Source organism: Talpa occidentalis, unplaced genomic scaffold, assembly GCF_014898055.3.
Source record: "Talpa occidentalis isolate TD23 unplaced genomic scaffold, MPIMG_talOcc4v2.1 talOcc4.5, whole genome shotgun sequence".
Classification (NCBI taxonomy): Eukaryota; Metazoa; Chordata; class Mammalia; order Eulipotyphla; family Talpidae; genus Talpa; species Talpa occidentalis.
In genome coordinates this window covers 12,020,602-12,037,351 of record NW_023604861.1, presented here as the reverse complement: position 1 = coordinate 12,037,351, position 16,750 = coordinate 12,020,602, and positions in this window count along the sequence as shown.

Below are 16,750 nucleotides of genomic sequence, written 5' to 3'. Positions count from 1 at the left end.
TATTCTAGTCTATAAAATAAGTTATGATATTTTAAAATAACATCTGCAGAAAAATTACCACACATAAATACTCTTGCAGAAAGAAGCCCATATGAAAATATCCTGGGATCTGGACTTATCCAACATTGTCCCAGAATTCCCAGAATGAGTCATTAGTATATCCTCATTTTATAAAGGTGTAGAGAGAACCTTGGGAAAATCAACCCCTAACATGTTACGACCTAAATTGCTGTGTTCTGTATCTCACACATGGCCTCTGCCTTCCAATTTTAATTCACATAATCTGGTTATGTGGCTCTGTAAGAATTATAAAAGTCCATTTCAGTGGTGTAATTGCAGGTGAATGATATCCAAGACTGAGAAAATGTAGATTATTAGATTTAACAAAATGTTATAGTATGATTCATATTTGTTGATTGTGAAAATGCTTTGGGGAGATTGAATTAGCAAAAAGAAGACCTTTTAGGAGACTCAGAGAAAAGAATCTCAGGAGTATAATTTTGGAATGAATTAAGTTATCTGTGGATCTAAATGAGCATGTCTGAAAATTAATATAACAAAAGAAGAGTCGGCCATAAGAGCAGAAAGTCAGCATGTAAGCCAGATTGGTTTTGACATTTGACAAGCAATTATTATAGTACAAGTAATCATGAAAACTCAGGATGACGATGTTTCTAGTGATTAATTTTGGCTAGAGTTTGACACAATTATCCAGATATCCAGACAAAAGCAAAAATGCTAATTTGCTTGAAGCATTTTTTTTCTGTTATTTGGATAATCTTCATATATTACTAAACTTTCTCCAGATGGCTCATAATTTTTCTTTTGGAGTAATTTAAAAAAAAAAAGTCCACCTTTTATTTTCTCATAAAGCATCGTTCATGGCCAGAACCCAGAAATTAATATTAAAATTATAATTCTTAAAAGTATTCTACTTCAAGGGTACATCTTCATTTCCAGTGGTAATAAGCCTCATACAATGGAATAATATTCAACTTATTTAAAGTGAATTACAGGCAGACAGAATTGTATAGAGGGAAAGGTCTTTGGAGCCTGTATAAATTAAAACCAAAGGTTTGGTCCTCCTGCCATTATTGGCCCTGATATTTGGGACAACGTAGCTTAGATAAAGATCTCTTCCTACAGGTTAAGACGGGGACATTTTTACCAGAAGGTACTGGTGAAGTTATGAAATTTTTTTTTAAATCTTTTTTTTTTTTTTTAATTTTATTTATACAAGCACTGGGTACAGTCAGAAGCGTGGGAGGGTGAGAGAATCCACCAGAGCCAGAGCGGGGAACAGAACAAGCAGACTGACAAAATACACTGCTGAGGGGAGCAGTGGGTGGGGCAGGAGAGGTCTGCATGCCCTGTGGGACCCTCGCCAGCAGCCAGGGATCAAACCGGTGCTGCAGAAGCTGCGCACAGCTTTGCAGCCCAGCGCTCAACCGCTGCACCACCAGGGGAGGCCCAATTTATGAGATTTACCCATTCAGCTGCCTGTTCACTTCCTTTGTGAAGTTCTCCAGCAGTTTGCTGGAGGCCAAGTCACTCCCTTTCCAAGTTAGGGGCAGGCACAACATTTTAGATAGTGAACAAGTCACCAAGATAGACGATTACTTTGTTTCTTCACTACACACTGCGGCATGCTTTGTGCTAAGATAATATGGGTAAGAAAAAAACAAAACAAAACAACAAAAAACAGAAGAGGAAAAACTTGTATATTGAGTCAGTGTATTCCATATGAGAGGTATTGTTATTTACTGAAAGGTCATAATATATTAGTCCATAAGAACCACTTTATAATAATCAAAATTAAATTTGTATTTTTCTCAAAAGTCTCATGTCATACAGTGAGAGACATTTAAAGGTCAATAATCCTGGAGGTGGGGGCAACATTCCTACATCTCAGTGGACTTTGGGAAGGGCCTCTTTCTTATTCATAAAACTACAAAAAGGTGATTGGTGATGTATTTTGCTCAGCTCCTTCCCCATGCACATTATCTCTGTAAGATGAATCTTCTCTAAGAGTGCATTGCCCTTTTATGCTGACTGCATGCGTGCGTATGCATAAAATGCCACATTTCCAATTAGGATGTGTGTACTCAGGAAGGATGACCTATCAGAGCTGTCAGGCTAAAAGCTCTACAGCTCAGGAGAATTTTCCATATCATTCCGTGGACCTGCCAAGATTGTGGGACTTGTCTATTCATTTTCTTTATTCTCTCTTTTCTTCCCGTTTATTCCAAGCCCTCCTCCCTTTCAGTTGGCTTTTAAAAATAAAGTGAATTGGTGATCTCTCTTCCTAAATTTTAAGTAAGTTTCGTTTCATTGTAGTAAGATACACTCCCTGCTCTTTCCAATATTGATTAATTTCCACCAACTCGGATTTACCTCTTCTTATAAAGAAACATGCGGTTCACACACTACTTACTGAATAAGACTGCTTTCAGGGGAAGGAACTACAGGAGGAAATTTGTATCAAAGAGTGGCACTTTATAATGTCTCCTTTGAAATCTCAAACATTTAGCAAGTGTAAACACAATTCACCATGTTATATATTCATTGTATACTATTTTAACAGAATGACAATAGAATGATCACGTGACACATTCAGAAAGACATTTGAAATGTAAACATGGTGTTTGGAAATAGACAGTATTTTTTGAAAAATTGAAACCCTTACACTGCTGACAATCAGGGAAAGAGCCAGCGGATAGATAGAGAAATGTTGGTATCGAATGTGTCAGGTAGAAATATAACTTGTGTATACTGTTTGCAAAAACCTATAAAAATATCCAAAAGCATGATTCATATTTTCACTGGGTTCAACCTGGTAGTATTTTAAATCATAAGGTTGGAGGTCAGGCGTGTTGCCTTTGTAGCCACATGGTTCAGATAGGGAATCTGAGACTGGTTCACAAAAGCCATGAAGATGCAAGCAGCCACAGTAGGGATAGCTCCAAATTCATCTGAAAAGACCATTCACATCTTTATCACCCTGGAAGTATTAGATAGGATAACACATCTTCGGGAGACACCACAGACTACCTGGTCCATTTTTTTTTTTTCCTTGCTACTTGCAGAGCAATTATCATATTTTTCCAGGGCAAACAATCAATAACACATTCCAGTGCTTTCCATTTGGTTCTCCACATGATTGGTTTAAATGTCCTCATCTTGCTGTTAAAGCTCCTTTTCTCCAGTTTTCAAATCGGCCCAAGTTGATCTTTCTAAAAGGAAAGAGCCAATAACTAGCTAATTGACAAAACACATTTGCTCTCCTTCAAAGCATATTACAGAGAGCAGCCCAGCCCCGTCCATTTAGCCCTTCTGAGGATTTCAGGGGAGGAAGGACTTTATTACTCACAGGGGGAAAATTCTAGGCACATGAAGTAGAAGACATTGTTTTGAGGCATATTTACTCAATATAAATGTAGGCTTACATCTAAGACTGCTTCCTTAATCTGTGAAGTTTGGACTCTGCCATTGTAATGCTACAACTGTTAGTTCTTAAAGGCTTCAGTTTTATTAAAAGTTTAATGAAACAAGATTTGTTAACTCAGACATAGTATGCTCAGTTTTTTTTTTTTTTTTTTTTTTTTATTCACAATAGATTCTCACTTTGCAGTCTCTCTTGCTAGACTGATGGATATATAGGCAATATTAAATGACTTCTCTGGGGTCCCAATTTAGTGGCTCAGTTCAAATCAGAAACCCAGATCACAGCCCTCCTCACATCAGGCCATGTACCTCCCTATTCATAAAATAACAACAATTATTTCTGCATTAAGTGAGGGAATGTATAATTTATCCTTGCTGTTAGTTGAGTTATTAAGGGCATTGATTTGACCTCTACTCACTCCATCTTGTTTTGTCTTTTATTACAGAAAGACAAGTTACCACTGATAAGATTTAAATTGGTCTTGATAAAAAAACATGTTAAATGCAGCATTATATCCTAAAACAAAACTTGGTGTTTGTATTCATGATGTATATAGATCTTTACATTCTCACCTTATTAAGATAAAAGAATTAAACAAAATCATCAGGGAAAATCCCAAAGATTTCATTTCCCTGGAAATAATATCCAGGAACTTATTCTAAGCTTTTTTGGATGAACAAAACATTACTAAGGTTTTATTTTCTTTTTAAAGGAGTGGAGGGTGGAAACTGATCATTGCCCTCAGGAGTTTACATTCCCTTGGGAGGATGGAACAAGTCATAGTAAAAAACAGTGTATGACTAGATATGATTTAGACTAAGTTATGTATTTTAAAACTCAATCTAGGGCCTCCCCTGGTGGCGCAGCGGTTGAGCGCTGGGGCTGCGAGTCTGCCCGCAGCCTCTGCAGCGCCAGTTCAATCCTCGGCCACTGGCAAGGGTCCCACAAATAAATAAATAAATAAATAAATAAATAAATAAATAAATAAAAAAATAAAACTCAATCTACACTCAGTAACAATCAGAAGAGATCAATGATCAACGTCAGCTATTTAGAATAATTGGGAGTGTTTCCTTGAAGAAGCTCAAAGTTAGTTTCAATGGATGGATGCACAGGGAGAGGGGGAAGAGAGAGATGTTGCGGATGAGGTAACAGGTTGTGAAAGTGGGATCTTCTGGTAGTAAAAGTTTTCTATGAAACAGTGAGTAAAATGAAGTCTCGATGTTCATTGGGTCATCAATTCAGCAAATGCTTCTAGAGATCCTACTTTTTCAAATACCTAGGAGATAGCAGTAGAAGAGTAAAAAAAAAAAGACATTTCACCCTCTGGGCATCATAAGTGAGTAAAGCTTTTTTCAATATAATCACACTAGTGGCTCTTCTATAGTCTTCCCAACTTTCTAAAATGCAATGTCAAAATTCAAAATAAAATAAAATGAACAAACTAAAGTCTTACTTGTATATAAAAATTGCAATGTTACAAATTTAAAAAGATTGAGTCTGCCATAATCCCATCATTACCTTTGGTTTGGGAATGCCTGAGTATTAACAAATTTATTGAAGTGTATCTGATCATATTGATGCTCAGCTCATGGTCCTTGAATTAAGAATGTAGTTTATTGAAAATATTTTACAATGTTGATCTTTGAAGACAGATGATGGCATCAGGATGATGGATTCCATTATTCATGATAACTTTGTGTGTATTTTGAAATTTTCATGAAAAAATTGGAAAAGTAAATAATTTATATGAAACCCATTGCAAGCTCATTTAATCCCCAATGGTTAGTTTCCTAACACTTAAATTCTAAACTTTTGTCAATAAGTATACGTAGACTTGTTCAATGAACAGATTATGAAAATACATGTCTTTAAATAAATATGAATACATAACATGTTTGCATAGGTATATACTGTCTGATCTTAATATATTACAGATGCTATAATAATATGCATGTATCAAATTTTGAAGCAAACAGGGCCTTCTGCTACAGAAAAAAAAAGATATAGAAATATTATATCATATTAATACAATCATCTTTAATAAACTAATAACTTATTTTAGGAAAATCCTATCTTAACAAGCAAGGAAGATTAGGCACCTCTTTATCTGATTTTATTATTACATTTATCTGCAATTTTCATGCTATTTAATTTTCCACATTTAATAGTCTTTAATTACATAAAATAATAAAAATATTTTAAAGTTGTGTGAATATTAGAATGACCTCAACTATTAAATAGTCAAGGGCATGGCCATTGATTTTGCATTAGTACATCCCTATTTGTGAGTGTTCAATAAAAATGTGTTGCATGGACTAAATTTAGTCTTCTTTCCCATGTAGGGTAGGGCTATTCCTGCAACTCTCCTGACTGATAGGTGTATTAATCTCAATACAAATCCTTCCAGTGACAAGGAGTTTATCAAATACTCCTGCATCAGTTTTCTAGGGTTGCCATAACAAAGTACCACAAATTGTGTAGCTTAAAGCAAAAGCAATTATTGTCTGGCATTTCCAGCTGGTGCCTGGAAAGGCAAAATCAAGGTGCCAGCAAAGGCCATGCTCCCTCTGAAGCCTATAGGGAGGAGTCCTTTGTCATCCATTCGAGCCCATGGTGGGTGTTGGCAGCCTTGAGATGTGCTGCAGCACTTCTGTCTCTGCCTGCATTGTCACAGGACATGCTTCTCTTGTAATGGTGTCTTTACATAGTATTTACACCCAATCTCCAGCACTCCCAAGTCTGTGTCCAAATTTCTTCCTTGTAGACACCAGTCATATTAGATTAGGGTTCACCCAATGACCTCACCTTAATTTGATTACATCTGCAATGACCTTATAACCAAATAAGATCATATTCCCATTTGCTGGAGGTTAGGAATTCACATATCCCTTGTGATACGTGATATCATATCATATGGCATGTGGGGGTAATAATTCAAGTCATACTATGCTACAAAGAATGATGAAACAGACGGATGCAGGACTGGGGCGCAGGGAGGCCAGACCCAGCGGAGGGGCAGCTTGGTAGATCTCTGGGTGTGGAACCGATGCTTGGCTCTTTATTCTGTTGTTTCACATAGTGGACAGAACTGAAAATAAAATCCAGGGGAGGAGAATACGTCATTTTCTTGGGGTAGCTTAAATATGTTCATGTCACTCAGGAACTGAGTAGAAACATCTTGAAGCATTTTGATCAAAGAAGCTATATAGTGCCTACTAACTGTGCATCTGAAACATTAAAGATGAAAATAAGCTACAAAAGAGAAGAAAAGAAAAAGGCACTATAAAATGAGAACAAGTGGGGAAAGATATTTGCAAGACTTAAGTTAGGAGCGCGTCCCCAGCACCAGCATTTTGCAGCAGGGACCTTTCTTGCTGGAGATGTGTGAACCCAGCAGAAGGCTCACCGAGGAGACAGAGGTAAGCTGGGAGGCTTGCCCATGCTGGGCGCCTTCTAGCCTGCAGTTCCAGCCCAGAGGGGAGCAGCACCCACAACTGGGGCAGACCGGGCGTGCAGGGCAATGCCATTTTGCAGCAGGGACCTTTCTTGCTGGCCCAGCAGAAGGCGGAGACAGAGGTGGGAGGCTTGCCCAGCTGGGAAGTTCCAGCCCATTGGGCGTGCAGGGGAACACATTCCATAATCGCCATTTTGCAGCAGGGACCTTTCTTTGCTGGAGACTTGTGAATCCAGCAGAAGTTCCACAGAGGAGCCAGTGGTGAGCTGGGAAGGTCGCCCAAGATGCCGGCCAGTACCAGCAACACAGTGTCACAAGGAATACGGCAAATTAGAAAACAGGCAGTAGGGAGTAGAAAAACCACATGCAACCCAGCAACTCCTCAGCAAAAAAGCACACCGCAAAAAGAAAACCATCTACCAGATTGCAACGACAGTAACTTGGAAGAATTTCTGAGCCTTCCAGATAGAGAATTTAAAATTGCTGTGATTAAAAAACTGACAGAAGTCATAAAGGAAAACAATGATAAGGGGAAAATAATTAATGACCAGAAGAATGAAATTGAGTCCCTAAAGAGGGAAGTAAAAGAAATGCAGGAGATCAAAGAATTAATGGAGATGCTAAAGAACTCTGGGAAAAGCAATGAAAGCAGAATAGATGAAATGGAAGAACGAATAAGTACTCTTGAAGACACAGAAATAAAAAGAACTAAAACAGAAAAGGAAGGAGAAGTATGAAGGAAAAAGACCGAAGAAAGACTTCGGGAACTATCTGACTCCATGAGGAAAGAAAATATAAGAGTTATAGGAATCCCAGAAGGAGAGGAGAGAGATGTAGGAACAGAGAAAATATTCATGGATATAATTGAAGAGAACTTCCCAAACGCGAAGAAGGAGCTGAAAATTGATATACAAGAAGCAAGAAGAACACCAAACTTCCATGACGAAAGGAAAAATACAGCAAGACACATAATAGTAAAGCTCCCAAGAATCCAAGACAAGGAAAAAATAATGAAACTAACAAGAGGGAAGAAACAGATAACATTCAAAGGGAAACCAATCAGACTGACATCAGACTTCTCTGAAGAAACACTACGGGCAAGGAGAGAGTGGAGGGACATAGTCAACAGACTCCAAGAAAACAGATGCCAACCAAGAATACTCTATCCCGCAAAGCTCTCCTTCCTCTTTGAAGAAAGAATATGGACCTTCCCAGACAAATAGAAACTCCGGAATTTTATTACGACTAAACCCCCACTCCAAAAAATACTACAAGGAGTCCTAAAGCCAGAACCTCAGAGGGACGAATAACAACAAAAGAAGGCCAAAGAAAGTTATTAAAAGAATAAATAAATAAAATCAAAGGAAAGACAAACACAATGGCAAATACAGATGCTAACATATCAATACTAACTCTAAATGTAAATGGACTAAACTCTCCAATAAAAAGACACAGAGTTGCAGGCTGGATTAAGAAACAAAACCCAACCTTTTGCTGTCTCCAGGAAACACATTTAGCTGCAAAAGATAAAAATAGACTCAAAGTTAAAGGATGGAAAACAATTCTACAAGCAAATGGACCAAAAAAGAAGGCAGGAACAGCTATACTCATATCAGATAAAACAGATTTCAAACTTAAAAAGATAAAAAGAAACCCCAGTGGTCATTACATTATGATCAAGGGGACAATACTTCAAGAAGAAATAACACTCATTAACATATATTCACCAAACGAAGGAGCACCAAAATATATCAGACAACTATTGGCATCTCTGAAAACAGACATCAGAGAAAACACATACGTAGTGGGAGACTTCAACACACCACTATCAACAATGGATAGATCAACAAGACAAAAAATAAGTAAAGACACTAAAGCTCTAAATAAGGATCTAGAGTGCTTGGGCTTAACAGACATATATAGAACACTAAACCCAAAAAAATCTGAGTATACATTTTTCTCAAGCACACACGGATCATTCTCTAGGATCGATCATATACTGGGGCACAAGACAAACATCAACAGATACACCAAGACTGAAATCATACCAACCATCTTTTATGACCATGAAGGCATCAAACTAGAAATAAACCATAAAAAGAAGGCAAGGTACTCTCCTACCTCGTGGAGATTGAAACCCACACTACTGGAAGTCCACTGGACTAACGAGGAGATAAAAGAAGAAATTAAAAAATTCTTTGAATTGAATGACAAGGAGGACACCAATTTCCTAAATGTATGGGATGCAGCAAAAGCAGTAATAAGAGGAAAATATATAGCAATAGATGCTCACATCAAGAAACAAGAAAGAACTCAAAGAAACAACCTAATCTCGAAGCTCAAAGATCTAGAAAAAGAACAACAAAAAACCCCAAAACCAGTAGAAGAAAAGAAATAATAAAAACCAAAGCAGAAATAAATGAAATCAAAACTAAAAAAACAATCCAAAAGATCAATGAAACCAAGAGCTGGTTCTTCGAAAAAATAAATCAAATAGATAAACCCCTAGCCAGGCTCACAAGGGCAAAAAGGGAGAAAGCACAAATAAATAGGATAATAAACGAAAGAGGAGAAATCACAACGGACACAGCAGAAATCAAAAGAATAATTAATAACTACTATGAACAGTTATATGGAAACAAGTTCAACAATCTAGAGGAGATGGACAAATTCCTACAACTCTACAATCACCCAAAGCTAGATAAAGAAGAAATAGAACACCTAAACAGACCAATTACAAGCAGCGAAATTGAAATGGTAATCAAAAACCTCCCCAAAAACAAAAGCCCAGGACCTGATGGATTTACAAATGAATTCTACCAAACATTCAGAGACGAATTGGTGCCTATCCTTCACAAACTCTTCCAAAAAATTGAGAAGGAAGGGACAATACCAAACATGTTCTATGAAGCCAACATTACACTAATACCAAAACCGAACAAGGACAACACAAAAAAAGAAAACTATAGGCCAATCTCCCTAATGAACACTGATGCAAAAATCCTCAATAAAATTTTAGCTATCAGAATCCAACAGTGTATCCATAAGATAATTCACCACGACCAAGTAGGATTCATTCCAGGGACACAAGGATGGTTTAACATCCGAAAATCAATCAACGTTATCCAACACATCAACAAAAAGAAATATAAAAACCATATGATAATATCAATAGATGCTGAGAAAGCTTTCAACAAAGTGCAACACCCATTCATGATAAAAGCCCTTGAAATTCTTGGGATACAAGGAACATACCTCAACAACATAAAGGCCATATATGACAAGCCAACAGCCAGTATCATTCTCAATGGTGAAAAGCTGAAAGCAATTCCATTAAGATCTGGAACAAGACAAGGATGTCCACTCTCACCACTGCTTTTCAATATAATACTGGAAGTCCTAGCCAGAGCAATAAGACAAGAGAAAGACATCCAAGGAATCCAAATAGGAAAAGAAGAAGTCAAACTATCACTCTTTGCAGATGATATGATAATATACATAGAGAACCCCAAAAACTCCACAGAAAAACTAATTCAACTCATCAATCAGTTCAGTATAGTGGCAGGATACAAAATCAACACGCAAAAGTCAGTAGCCTTCCTATATAAAAACAATAAATCTGAAGAAGAAGAAATCAAAAAAACCATCCCTTTTATTATTGAAACCAAAAAAATCAAATATTTGGGAATAAATCTAACAAAAGAGGTAAAGGACCTATACAAAGAAAACTATAAAACACTGTTAAAAGAAATAGAAGAAGACACAAAGAAATGGAAAGACATCCCCTGCTCATGGATTGGGAGAATAAACATTATTAAAATGGCCATCCTACCAAAAGCAATATACAGATTCAATGCTATTCCAATCAAAATTTCAATGTCATTCTTCAAAGAAATAGAACAATTATTGATGAAATTCATATGGAATCACAAAAAACCCCGAATAGCCAAAGCTCTCCTGAAAAAAAAAAGAAGGAATGGAGGCATCACACTCCCAGACTTCAAACTCTACTACAAAGCCATAATCATCAAAACTGCATGGTATTGGAACAAGAACAGACATACAGACCAATGGAATCAAATAGAAAATCCAGAAATAAACCCACAGATTTATGGTCAACTAATATTTGACAAAGGAGCAAAGACTATCCATTGGAGCAAAGAAAGTTTGTTCAATAAATGGTGCTGGGGAAACTGGGTCGCTACATGCAAAAGAATGAAGCTTGACCACTACCTCACACCATATACAAAAATCAACTCAAAATGGATTAAAGAACTAGACATAAGACCTGAAACCATAAAATACATAGAAGGAAATATAGGCGAAACACTACGTGATTTGCATATCAAAGACATCTTTACAGACACATCACCCAAAGCAGTGATAGTGAAGGCAAAGATCAACAGCTGGGACTACATCAAATTAAAGAACTTCTGCACAGCAAAAGAGACAATAACAAAAACAAAGAGAAACCCCACCAACTGGGAGAACATTTTTGCACACAACACTGATGATAAAGGACTGATCACAAAAATCTGCAAAGAGCTGATGAGACTCAACAACAACAAAGAAAACAATCCAGTCAAAAAATGGACAGAGGAGCTAAAAAGAAACTTCTCTGAAGAGGAAATGCGAATGGCCAACAGGCATATGAAAAAATGTTCAACATCACTTGTCATCAGGGAAATGCAAATCAAAACTACCATGAGATACCATCTCACACCAGTGAGAATGGCACATATTAAAAAAACTAGCAACAACAAATGTTGGCGAGGTTGTGGAGAAAAAGGAACTCTTCTGCACTGTTGGTGGGAGTGCAAACTGGTCCAACCACTATGGAGAGCTGTGTGGAGATTTCTGGACCTACTAAACATAGAGCTTCCACAGGATCCAGCAATTCCACTCCTAGGTATTTACCCAAAGAACACAGAAACATCAATTCCAAAGAACACCTGCACCCCTATGTTTATAGCAGCACTATTTACAATAGCTAAGCTTTGGAAACAGCCCAAATGCCCAAAAATAGATGACTGGATCAAGAAGATGTGGTACATATATACCATGGAATATTACTCAGCATTCAAAAAAGATAAACACATGCAATTTGCAGCAACATGGATGGTGCTGGAAGGGATCATGCTCAGTGAAATAAGCCAAAAAGAAAAAGAAAAATACCGGATGGTCTCACTCATAGCAGGAATCTAGAATACTTAAATAAGGGACCAGGAAAATGAATAACTATAAGAAAGTGAAAATCAAAATCAACAAAAACTATGAACCAGAGACACTTTTTGGGGGGTGGGGGGCGGGAGGGGAGGGATTGGGGTCAGAATGGGGGGATTGCAATTGTATGGGGAATATAAAAATAAAATTTATTAATTAAAAAAAAAAGAATGATGAAACATGGACACCTATAGGAATTGGAGTAATCTTTGACCAACCCCTCCAATTCTCTGGGATGATATTTTCTCATTTTTAAAGTGATTGATAAGCTACATAATGAAATATAGTAACACCACGCAATGATCATGTGCTAGGCACATGTTCAAAGCACTGAGAATAATTCCATGAATTTTCACAAAGACCCTAGCACCTAGTAATTTCAACCCTATTTTATTGTGTAGATATTTATGGAATAGAGAGGTAAAGTAGCTTTGCACAAACTGGTAAAGGGAGGAAAGAAAAGAAGTCTATATCATGACCACATATTAATTAGATTGCAGAGTTCATTCTGAATCTGAGACACTTGCTTCAAAATTGCACCATTGTTCTTCACTCTGCCTTAGTCAAGCTTCCATGTAAAAGAATTTCAAATATTTGGAAGTAGCTATCATACTTCTTCCAAGTCTTTTCTTTTTCCAGTTAAACATTATCTCTTCCATCAAACATTTTTTTATGTTGAAATACTTCTAGATCTTTCAATTTGCATAATCCTGGTTGACTTGCAGAAAATTAGATTTAAGATTGTCTACATTTTCTGCCTCTTAATTAAAATTTAAATATAGACAGGTAAACAGATGGATGAATAGAGAGAGAGAGAGAGATAGATAGATAGATAGATAGATAGATAGATAGATAGATAGATAGATAGATAGATAGATATTGGAATACAGATATATAGAGAAAGATATATTTGAATAATGCTTCCTACTCATCCAGCATTTGGAAATTTTGTAATAGGAGTGAAATAAATTTATTTCATAAAGTGCACATCATTAGAGTTTGAGTTAATAAACCTTTGCCACACATATTGATGATACTATTATGCTTTGAATGCTAGGCAGTTCTGATTCTTTTAAAGCTTTCACAATAACTACTTCTTCCCTGACTGGTAAAAATGGTAAGGAATAAAGTAGATTTGAAGAACCTCAGGGATTATTTTCATATAAAATTGCAATGACCCTTTTTGTATCAAGGCTGTTTCATAAGAGATTTCTGAAAGAATTTAGTCAAACATGAAACTCTTTGCTCTATTTGTAAGTAATGTATTTTTATTTCAAATTCAAATGTAATGCACTGCTTTCTATTTTTGGATCTTAAAAATAGCTCCAAAGGCTCTTAGATCTTCATATTGATCCACATACGTGTTTCTGCAATTGGATTAAATAAATTGGAATGTCATGAAAATGAGGCATAAACTATTTTATGACCTGGTTTCTTATTAAGAAATGCTGTAATTTTATCATGGGTCCATGTGTCCTGGTGCTAGACAAACGCTGAAGCCAACTGCAAGCTTTCATCAAAAATTAAAAATTGACTTGAAGCCAAGCTTCAGGTTTACGGCTAAGATGCTTTACGTCTATGGCAGCTTTGTACTTCATGGACTAATTGCCATAATACATGATTATTGATGCAGAATCCTCCATGGTTCCTTTTGGTCTGATAGATTTGCAGATTGAAAATTGAAGCATTAACATATTTAAGAGTACATGTGACGAATGTGTCAGAAATTTCCACACTTTGACTCTGACAGCATTATCCCCCTGAAGGAAAGATACCTTTCCTGAATCCCCATTCCTCTGCCCACACTTTTTCCTGCTTATCACTAATATTGCTCAGATTGTCAGTCGCTGGCATCTGGTAAATCCAATTCTTACTGGCCCACAGAATGTACTAATTATATCCTACAGCTAATTAGAAAGCAACTTCTTTACTAGAGAACAGTTTATTTAGCTCATCAAGGAATAAGACTTGGTTTGAATCTTGATTTAAAAATCAAAGGGAAATGAAAAAGGCATGAGGAGATGGAAAAGATATTCTTTATAAAGCAGGAAGCCCCGCTAATTAAATTGAAAAAATAAATATAGATTTTGTATGTAAAGAGGGACTTCATTTTTTGAGTTTTTTTAATATTTTTATTACATCATTGTTCATTTTTAAGCAATATTTGCTTCCCTCCACCCCCTCAGGTGCAGTCCCCATAGAGTTTCCTTCACCAATGCACCCGTGCACCATCACCTCAGTCCTTGTGTTCCTCCCTCTTTCCCTCTGATCCCTCTCCCTCCTCCTTCCCTGCAGGATGTCTCTGATTTATAATTGTCTGTTTTGCTTTGTTGTGTTTTGTACTGTTATTTTTTTTTACACTGCTGTCTTATTTGGTTCCCCTATATTCCTGCTATGAGTGAAACTGTTGTAGAGCAACCCCGATACAAAACGGGGTGCCTGACTGTGGGTCCTCACCCGCGCGCTTAAGAGCACTTATTAATGCTCTACTGCAGGCACACGCGAAAGGTTAATAAAAGGTTTATTTACAAGGGAAGGGGAAATGAGGAAATGTACAGCTCAGGGAGAAAAGTGGGAGACGAAGTTTTAAATGAGTCCTACCCTATCAGCCGATCTGGAATCCCAAATGGCACTCTGAGAGCTGGCGCGAGCCAGGAGCCGTGAAGCCAGGAGGCGAGCGATAGTGAGCCCCCCAAGGCCCACATGTTTGGTTTTTATACCCAACCTGGCTACTTAACTCCACCCTCAGGTCCCAGCCACCTTCCCTTTGGTGGTGATGGGATTTGTCTTTCCCAATGTCTTGATGGCTTTAGTCTGGACTGGGAGGGGAGTCCACAAAGCCTATATGGGATTAGCTCAGGACATCATTTCTCCTTAACAAAACCATCCAATATTTTTCTTGTTCCTTTTGGCTTATTTAACTGAGCATAATTCCTTCCAGCTTCATCCATGTTGCTGTGAATGGCATGAGTTTATCTTTTTGATTGCTGAATAATATTCCATTGTGTATATGTGCCGCATCTTCTTGATCCAATCATCTATTTGGGAGCATTTGGGTTGTTTCCAGGTTTTCCTTATTGTAAATAGTGCTGCAATAAACATAGGGATATAGGTGGTTTTTTGAATCAATGTTTTCGTGTCATTTGGGTAGATCCCTGGGAGTGGAATTGCTGGGTTGTATGGTAGCTCCATTTTCAGTAGACTGAGGAACCTCCAGGCAGCTTTCCATAGTGGATGGACCAGTTTGCACTCCCACCAGCAATGCAGGAGAGTTCCTTTTTCTTCACATTCTCGCCAACATTTGTTGTCGCTTGTTTTTTTTTTTATATATGTGCCATTCTTACTGGTGTAAGGTGGTATCTCAGTGTGGTTTTGATTTGCATTTCCCTGATTATAAGAGATGTTGAACATTTGCATTTGCATTTCCTTAAAGAGGTACTTTAGATTAAAACACTAAAAGCAGAGGAATTAAAGTACACATCTACCATTTGAGAAACTTACTTAGAAAACATGGAATTATGTTATTTTGAAATCTCAAATGGTCATAGTAGATGTCAGTGACCTAATCTGAAAACTGGTGAGATTCACAAGAAAGACCAGGAGGGGAATGTTTTGTGGAAGAATTTTTCATGAACATGCGTGATTCAGTGTATATGCATAAGTTAAATTCTTTTAAGAAAACTTCTGTAATCTATATTTATGTCAGTGGTTTACATAAGATTTATTAAGGGAAATTATAGTTCTTCATATTGTGAGGTCTTTTCCATGAATTTTGAGGGAGCATGATCATAGGCAGGTGTGAACCATTGAAATATATAAATAGCCTGATACATTAACTTTTTCCCCTTTCTCTTCATAATCAAATCTGATCACAAGCAGAAGAGAAAGCTATTTTCATGCTAATCTTCAAAACAGTTACTAGTTTACCATGGCTAATTAAAATGTGAAGCTGCCCATCATTTTAGGTCAGTGATTCTTCACCTAGGTTGTGTTGCTCTTTGATATTATCTAGGTAAGTTTTAAAAAAAATATCCAATGTTGTCACACACACACACACACACACACACACACACACACATGCATGCACCTACTAATTTATTCAGAATCTCTGGCACAGGTCCCAGGAACCATGCATATTTTATGTTTTCTTTGTTTTTTCAGTATTCCAGGTATTTCAAATGTAAATGTAAGACTGAAAATAATCATTCTAAGGAAAGTTAGGTCCAGAACATTGGGAAGCTATCAGAAAATTAATTGAATTAAGAACAATAAACAAACAGAAAATCAATAAAAGAAAATAGTTAACTGCATAGGTTGGAACAAAATCAGAACTACTATCCGTTTCTTTTGTTAGGAGCTCATGGATTGCCTGAGAAGCTGATAAAAAGCCTTGAACCTCTCAACAGAAAAGCAAACACATCCACAGTACGTGAAATTGGCATGGAAGGTGACATGTTTCAAAGAGAATCAGAATCTCAGGAGAAAAAATCCTGAGCCAGAGGAAAAGAAGTGTTCTCAGAAATGAAAGAGCTAAATCAAGAAATGAAGTCCAAATATTGTCTGGACCAGGCCATGCAGACAGAAAGGTCGACAGGAGAGAACAACTTTCCAAATTGACACTTGTC